Source organism: Patagioenas fasciata, chromosome 14 (assembly GCF_037038585.1).
Source record: "Patagioenas fasciata isolate bPatFas1 chromosome 14, bPatFas1.hap1, whole genome shotgun sequence".
Classification (NCBI taxonomy): Eukaryota; Metazoa; Chordata; class Aves; order Columbiformes; family Columbidae; genus Patagioenas; species Patagioenas fasciata.
Window position 1 is genome coordinate 7955408 of NC_092533.1, and position 9134 is coordinate 7964541.

Here is a 9134-nt window from a genome sequence, read left to right on the forward strand (position 1 = left end):
GGTGTGATTTGCAGTGGGAAGCTGTGATTTACTGACCGCAGACTGGCAGGGGCTCAGGTTGGTGCCTTTGCTGTCGAGGCTCAGTGATAATGCCCTTGCCCTGAAACAACGCCCAACGTGTGCCCACGAACTCTGTGCTCCTGGAGCTGATGTCTGCAGGTGAGGCATTAAAAAGGCGGTCCTGATCCTCTCAAAGTCACTGAAGATCCTATACTATTTTTCAAAACAGGAAAGGGTTTAGTTCTCATGCCCTAGTCAGATAGGTACGACGGGGTTGATGGTGGTTGTTCTTGCAGAGGGTGCTCCGTGGTGTCAGCAGCACATTCACGTAGCAAACCAAGCTATTGCCCTGATGCTGCTCACAGTCATTAGCAGAGTTGTCAATGGATGTCACTGATAACCTCAGAGCTGGACAAAAGAATTTGTCCAGTTGTTTGCAGTGTTAATGCAATAATTTGGTTTGAGAGACACCATAAGCTCAATGGACTCTCTTCTTGTTTACATGCATATTGTCTCCTTGAGAGCTGCTGGGCTGCCCAGATACAACAGGAGAACCTCTGAGCTATTTAACATCATTAATGTACAGCATCCCAACTCCTGCCTCCCAGGCTGGATGGTAAAAGCCTTGGTAGTATGCTTTGCCATCCACAGGCTCTTTATAACAAAATTTTGCAAAACCAGCTAAGATGGGCCACCTATGTAGCCTGTCTGCATAATGTGATCAGGGTAATATTGCTGGTTTTTGCAAAGGTGAAGATAGCAATAAAGCGTTGCATTGAACCTGGTGGGTTTCTCTAAAGTATTTCAGTAAGACTGCAAGTTTGCTGGTGTAGAAGCACAAGTAACTGTATAATATTTTGTTGTCCTTCATACAGCTGTGCTCAGTTGTTGACAATATAACTTGGGAGAAAGCAGATGGTTTTGCAGTCCAGGAGCCTGGAATTCATTAGTGGAAATTTTCAGACGTGGGTTGGTTGGTTTCTTTTTTTTTTTTTTTTTCTTTAATTCCTTGGCTTAGCTGCAAGGAGTCAAAGCAAACAGAGCTGAAAATCCATAGTGAGGGGTGTGAAAGAGTTTCTTTGCTCTTTCACCAACGCAATGACTGGACAGAAAAAACAAACACTAGAGAATTTCTTTTGCTGGTTGGCTTTATCTGTCACAGCGAACCTTTCCTGAGAAGAGGAGCTCTTAAGAGCTTTGCTGGAATTCAGGTTTATTTGAAGAACACCAACATGATACTCGCTACTAAAGACTGTGGTTGTGCTAACCTCGTAAAGGAAAGGGGAGGAGACAGAAGTGATGTTAATTTATTCACTGGAGAGTTCAAACTGTGTAGTTTTTCCTACAAAGATCTTTTTCTCCTACACTGGAACCCTGTACAGAAATAAAAACTGCACAGCCAATGTTAACCTGTGACACCCTGAGCTGAGGCAGGAGCAAAGCTCTTTGATAATGTGGAGCCGTGTCCTGGAAAGATGGAGTTTTGCACTTGGACTTTTTATTGGGTAAATTTGTTTTCAAGGCACTTAGTGAGAGCAAACTGCAGCATTTCAATAATGTGGCTGCCTGGAAGAAGCTGGAGGTGGAATTATTTTGCAGGGAGTGAAAAATTCTTGACATGAGTGAAAGCACAGGAGTGCTGCAGCCCAGCGGCTGCGCTGCCACAGAGCTCTTAGCCAGGTTCTGCTTTGACCTCTCCCTTCTCAGAGCCTCCTATCTGTTTTTTCTGCTTTGTAGTTTGTTTTTTTCTTTTTAATCCATTCCCACCATCTAGATTTGTTGCTCCAGGCTCGCTCTATTTGGGGGGGGCAATGGCATTGTCCCAGCTCCTGGCAACTAATTTCTAGAGCATTTACCTTGAGGTCCTGTGCCCCAAGCCTGCCACAGGAACCACCTTTCTCTGCTATGGTACTTCCCAGTATCCTTTAGACAACAAATATTTCCTGCCTTGTTACACTCCTCTGATGCTAAACGGCAGAGAGGCTGGGCTCTGGTCCAGGGCCAACAGCTTTCTGACAAGTACGAGCAACGCAGTAACAAATAAATAACAAGGTTTTGAGGAGGCACCTTTTCAATAAGTAAAGGGGAGGTGGAGAGAGAAAACACACATGCAAAACCTCTCCTGCTAAAATATCTCAGCACACGCTGTGGATCTGCTACAAAGAATATTTCAACATGTGCTGCTGGAGGCTGTGTTGCTCGGGAATGCCCAGGTGGTTTACACGCACCTACAGTCTGGGAAATCCTGTCAGCCTTATGTAAATACAGGCTAACAAAGCTACTTTGCCTGGGACTTTATAAGTGTTGGGTAAACTTCTCTGGATTGGGAGGCTCAGGTGTTTTGGGGGGAGGAGGGGGTCTGTTTTGGGGATGTGTGTTTGTTTTTAAATCCCTGTTTCTGCTTCTCATTCTTAGTTCTCTTGAATTTCCAAGCTGGGTTAGGTGTTACCCTCCTATGCAGACATGGGGGGATCAGATCCAATGTGTCACAGCAGCCTTGAAGCAGAAGTCCTGCCATGAAAAAGCTTTGCCTGTATTGGACAGGACAATGACTCTTGCCGATAAGAGCTCAGGACTAGCTATACACCTTGGCAGCCCTCATCTCTAATCTATAGTGTAGAGAAGGTGCTGCAGCTTGTTGCTTCACTTAACGCTTGTTCTCCTCACTCTGAGGCAGCCAGTAAACAATGTGATTCAGAGAAAACAAAATTGGATTTATGTTTTTTTTTTTTTTTCTGTAAACCAGAATGAGTAATTATGGCAGATAATAATCCTCCAATTCTTGGAAAAGGCAAAGACTCTTAGCTGGGATTTCCTTAGCATGACCCAGTTCAAAAAGCAAATAACATTTCATAGAAATCACTGCAAAGCTGAAGTAGCAAATTGCTGGTTCTTAGTGCCAAGAGCGCTGGTGCTTGCTGGGCAAACCAACACCCTTCCCTAAGTGCATTGCCTTCGGTTCCCAGCACAGAAATTCTCATTCCAACTCCAGTGGCAGATGCAAGACAGGCTGTGAAGCTATTCTCTCTGCCTTCTTTTAGTGCTACTTCTCATAAATGAACTCAGAAGATATGTGATCTAAAATAGAATAGTTCCTTATTTTAAAATTTCTCATGAATTTGGGGTGTTCGTAGCACATACAGGTTAAAACCACATCCATTTAGGATGTGTAGAAGTAATGTCAAATTTTCCTGCCAGGTGGATTTATAAATGCATGTATATCTGTTCAATGTTGGCCACTTATAGGTGTTGAATTAATTTGATGTAATCACACTGTATTATGATATATCTGAGCCCAAGCTCTGAACCTGAAGTGACTGTGTTGCATTCAGATGCTCTCTAAGGCTATGGCAATGCCCCATTAGTAGCTGCACAAGCACCAGTTTAAACATTGCAATGGTTAGAAGGCTTTAGCGCTACTTCCGTTAAAAACAAGGGCAGAACCTTCATAGCTCATAAAACCAGAGAGTTTTGTGGCCATCCCCTCTGCCTGCTGCAGGACCCAGTGGTAACTGCTGTGACGTGGAGCTGATGTCCCGCAGCACAATCAGTTATGGGGGTGGAGAGTCTGGTGCAAGCAGCTGTACAAATAAGGGGTTTTAGCTGTTTTGGTTTCAAGTTTGCCAGACAGTTTTGGTTGACTGAATTGAAAAGTGCCTGTATTTGCTGTCAAAATGCACAGCTTAAATAAAAGGTTTTGGATTTGACTTGAAATTAAATGTTATAGTTGGAGGAGAATATTTTTAAAGAGTAAAACCACTGCATTTAAAGATGTAACTAAAATACAGAAAACAGAAATATCTACTCTTCTTTGGCTTTCTGGCAACTCTCTCCTCCCCCACACTGCCCAAATTCTTTCCTAAATTTTGTCCAGGTTATGTAGACCATGATCTCGTCTCCTACTTGCCTAGATACAATGACGGGACAAGTTGAGGACAGTGTTTTGCTTAAAAATTGAATTTCCTTTTTTCAGTCAACCTACAGCTTACCCCATTCAGTGTGTTTACACCAAAATAACCATAGCCCAATGGCAATACCACAGGTACTTTGGTTGCTGCAGTGTGTCTGAATGAACCTAAAAAGAAATTTTTAATTTTCCTGTCACACAAACATCCTGTGCTGAATAGGAGGGAAAACTGTATTTTAAAAATTAAAAAAAAAAAAAAAAGGCGGGGGGAGAGGAAAATACAAGGAATTTTACTGGAAGTGGAACAGCACAATTCATAGCTTGGTCATAGCAGTTGTTTAACTGTGCGGTTTGCAGAAGTTGTTGGGACAGATCTACGGCTGGACATGAGTGTGACCGAGGGGTGGCAGCAGCAGAGGCAGCTGGTGTGGGATGGGGGACATGGTGTGGGACCCTGGGTGATGCAGTGGGGGAGCTGCTCTGTTGCTGCCCAACCTTTCCTCCATTTCATGCTAACTTAAGGTTGAATTCCTGAGCGCTTGTTCTAGGTCATACAGCACACTGGTTCTGTAAATTTATCAACATGTAACTTATATTCCGCAGTCTCTATTGCCCTGTCCTATAGCAATACTATGTATGTAGTGAACAAATTGATGCCCTGTGTTATTTCTTCTTAAATTCTTCCTAATCCCTAGCACAAAGGAGCTACACAAGAACCAAACTGGTTCTGCATATGGCTGGTGATAGAAAAGTTATCTTGAAATCCCCTCTGTGCAACATCTTTATTTCTACCGATGCAAATGTGCCCAAACCTGATTTTGATAACTGGTAGATTATGGCAGATCTAATAACCTCAAAACTCTAGAAACAGAGATATAGAGGGGGCATTGATCGGCAGTGAGAGAAAATGAATGCTTCTATTTAAGCACAGTTTATGCCATTTTCCTTCGAATAAGCTGCCAAAAGAACAAGATCATAAGCTGCTACAAAAATTACTTAAAGTAGCTGTAGCTGTGATTTGTGTCAAGCATTCAAAAAGGAAAAATATAGAAACTGTGGGCAAGAGCAGATTTCAGTGCAATAGCTGTGACTCCAGGATTGAAAATAACCCACCTGTAAGATGAGTTTCCTTCAATCACTTATCAGTTGCTAAACAATAGCATCACATAATGTAACATAACTGTTAATGTATTTATTAAAGCTGGGGAATCTTGTCACCTGGGGGCATTTAGTGGTGGTTGGGCATGAGGTACTTTATTTTCAGCCTCTTTTAAAATAAGTATTAACACAACAGCCACAATATTAAATACACCATTCCTAAAAATTACTACTGTATCTTGAATCTGGCTCTCCTCATTTATTTATTTTAATCACAAATGGGATAAAAAGGGGAAGAAGGGTAGTATTTAAGTCCCCTCTATGTAAATTTTTGATGACTATCTTGATTGCACGAGGAAGTGGTAGGGACAGCAGATTTGAATGAGCAAAGTAAAACCAGATGGATCTTGTTATATGGACTGCTTTTAGAAATTTGGATTTGTTTTCTGTTAGTCTAGAACTGCTGATAACTGGAGCTGTATGGAAGCAACTCATATTCCCACTGCCTTTCTCCCCTCCAGCTCCTTCCAGTTGCTGCTGCAGCAACTTCTTGCTGGGCAGTGGTGACAGAAGCAATGTTGGGGGGTGACAGGGTGGAGAAAATTGGCCTGTTGTTCAGCATCCCTTGCCTTGCTTTGTGGAGAGTGCAGGTACGTGTTCTGGAAAACAGCAGGTTTTGATTTGCAATAAATAGAAGCTTTTTGCCAGAGAACTGTCTAAAGGGCAAACCAGAGGGCAGCCAGCAGCAAAACTATTTTCTAGCTTCAAAGGTGTTCCTTTCAAAGGCCAGTTTAAATCCTTGAAGTATTAAAGCTGTGAAAACAAATAAAGAGAAGAATGGAATGAAATTGTTCTCACCAAAATAGCAAGCCGGGTTCATACGCTTAGAAATAAAATGTGGCAGAGCAGCGCAGAAGTTGCACTTCACCCCGCTCGGTGGTGTTGCGTGAGCCAGCACAGCTTGGGAAGTGCCAAGTCCTTGCACTTGGAAGGTGGGTGCTGCCAGGAGGCACCTCTGGGAACCGCGGAAGGAGCGCGAGGTTTTCTGTTAGTGCTGAAGTCAGAGGCGACGCTGTGGCCAGTCCTGTGGTGTGACGGAGCTGTGTGAGCCACAGGGAGCAGCTGCGGTACCTCTGCATTTTACAGTCCGTGTTCAAATTCTTTCAGTGAAGCCATAATTTGGTGTATACTGGAAAGAATTAAGGATTTCTTTTAATGCTTTCTTTACCTTTGGAATTTAAGCTCCTTGGCTTCTTACAGGGGATGCTTTTTTCAGGTATTTTAAGTAGATAGCCTTGCTCCCTCCAACCCTATGTAATCTGTGAGAATCTTGTATTTATGAAAAATACTGAGTGGACGGTCCTGATTCCCAGAAATGTGTCAGGGAGGGCAGGTACACAGATAATCTGTATTGCTCTGTCTCACTCTTGACCTCAAGGACCACACAACAGGCTGGGAAAACCCAGCACCAAAAGCCAGCTTACTTGAAAAACCTACAGACTTTTCCAAACATTTCTTTGTCTCCCTGACACATCCCATTAACTTTTTTGCAGCTCCTGTTATGAGGCATTTACATCAAAAACTCAGGAAACCACTTAATGTTGTTTAAAATATAGTGCTTTAGAGGAATTTTTATTAAATGTGCCTTTGTGTTTTTGAAGTATTTCAAATCTAGTTAATTAGCTGGGTTGGGTTTACATTACAAATGCTGATCACAATTCAGTTGAAAAGCTATCATTGAATTAACTCATGGTCACCTAATTTCTCAGTCACAGGCATGACGTTTATTCACATTTATGCGTAATTCCTCCTAACACACGTAATTTTTAGCATTTCAAAGACAAGCTGTCTGGCAGCAACGAATGATGATTAACGCGCCTCCGTTCTCAAATGAAAGGCTGTTAATTAGCATTATGTGCTCTTAAACTGAAAACACCAACTCCTTAGTCCTAGACAGATCCCAGCTGACTTGCTAGTTGGCACCTCTGCCGAGAGAACTATCAATATAACAAACATGTTTTCCTCTCCTTTGAACTTCTCAGCAGAAGAAAGCTGTTACTCTCTTCACTTCAAAGGCCTTTACCGATTATCTTCCAAACTCGTGGAGCGGAGGTGGATGCTGGAGCGACCGGACCTTCCTCCGTCACTGTGTCCTGTCCTGAAGCAGACAGACGTGATGCTACGCACAACCTGGCCTCCTCCAAACCAAATGCCAGCAAGGTCAGCCCTTACATTTATATGTTCTTGGTCTTTTTTCTGTTGGTGAAATTCAGCTTCACGGGAGTGACTCCTGGTTAATAGCAGCCACCATTATCAGACTGGGAAGAAACTGGTGAACAACCCAGATCACGCTGGCACCCCAAATACTGTTGAGAGCCTTGGCAGGGAATAAGTCTATTCCATTTAGTTAAAATTAAAGTGATGGTGATGGGAGTGATCAGCTTTTCTCAAGGTTTTAAATATTTTTATTGGGAGTAATACATAAAAATTGCAGAAATGCAGGAGTCTAGTTGAGGAGGATGATGGTCTGTAATGTACAGTGGCAGCTTTTGGTCTCTCAACTTCCACATTTCAAAGCAAGAAAAACTCTTCAAGGGAATCCTTCCTAGTGTTCCTTTTCTCCAGTTTGTTATTTCTTAGGTATATATATATATATATATATATATATATATATATATAAAACTAAATTGTCATTGTTAATACAAGAACTTGTGCTGTGTATTCTAGCATCATTCTAGCAACAGGCTATTAGTTCTCAGAAAATGTAGTAGCCACTCAACCAGCAGTCCAAAAAGGGTAATTTATTTTCTGTGGCTATAGCCACAGAAGTGCTGGACTTGGAAGGGACTTCCATTTGGTCACCCATCATCCATAGATGGAGCGCTCGCTTTAGTGATTCCTCACATGACAGGGTCTCCTCCAGCAGTGTCACCAGCAAAGGGCCAGAAACCAGCCCCTGCAGCCTGTTCTATTGTGGAACTGCTCCTCCTAATTTTTTCCTGATATTTATCACAGTTCTCCCTTTTTGCAGTTCGTACCCACTACTGCTTTTTTCCTGCCCCTGTTTACTAATGAGTGTTTTGGTCCTTTTACTCCCTGGGACAACTGAATCTCCTGAAACTCCTCAGTAGGAAGTTCAGTCTCCTTTGGTGTTTAGTCTGGAACAGAACAGGGTATTGAGATATGTATCTGAATCTCTTGAATATGCAAATGCAGACTGAAATATCTGTCCTTAAAATGCTGCTGTCTGCTTTTCAGGACAGACCATCCATGCTATAAGAATTAGTACCTGCATGAGGCTCAGGGAGAGCCTAAGCACAAATCCTTTCTGTCCAACCACATCCCGAATGATTTTCATTGCTCCCCACCTTTGCCTAATGCTTCCCCAGGTAACCTTATTGCTAAAACGGTGACATGGTATTCTCCATACTGTTCCCTACTATCTACTAGTTCTATTTTTGATCACTTGTGTGAAGACAGAAAAAAGAAAGCAGTAGATGGGCAAAAACTCCTGGTCCCCAGAGTATCACTCAGATTTGTGTTCAGACTTCCATGGGAAGCTGCATCAGTTGATCTCCTCATTGCTTCTCAGATGCCCATCTCTTATAATATGAAAATGGTAACCTTTGAGTTACAAACTCTTTGTCAAAAGTGCTATCTGTTTGGGGCTTTTTAATGGCCTCCTGAGAAGAGCACTTTTCCAGAGTACAGCAGAGTTGCTATATCCTTCTTGTGTTGAACACGGTAGATGATACTTTCAGGTATTTTGTTTTTTAAACTTGAACAAGTTTTAAGGTGAGATGGGATCAGTTTGATCATCTGAGTGCTGTAAAATCTGTTCCTTCGAGCCAAACAAACTCACCAGTAAAAAAAAAAATAGTGTATTTTCCAATATACTCCCAAAAAGTAATGAAAAAGTCAAATGGCTTTAGGCAGATGAGTCTGGGAAGTGTTGACTGATAAGTTATCAAAGTGACACTTTAACCACTAACTAATGCAGTTCATACTTGCAGCTGAGTCTCATTTTTGTTTAGTTTTTTCCCCTGGGGATGTCACACGGAAACATGAAATGTCTTCCATGAGTGAAATTTTGGGCTCTTTCCCTGCCAAAAAGTGCTGCTTTTCCATT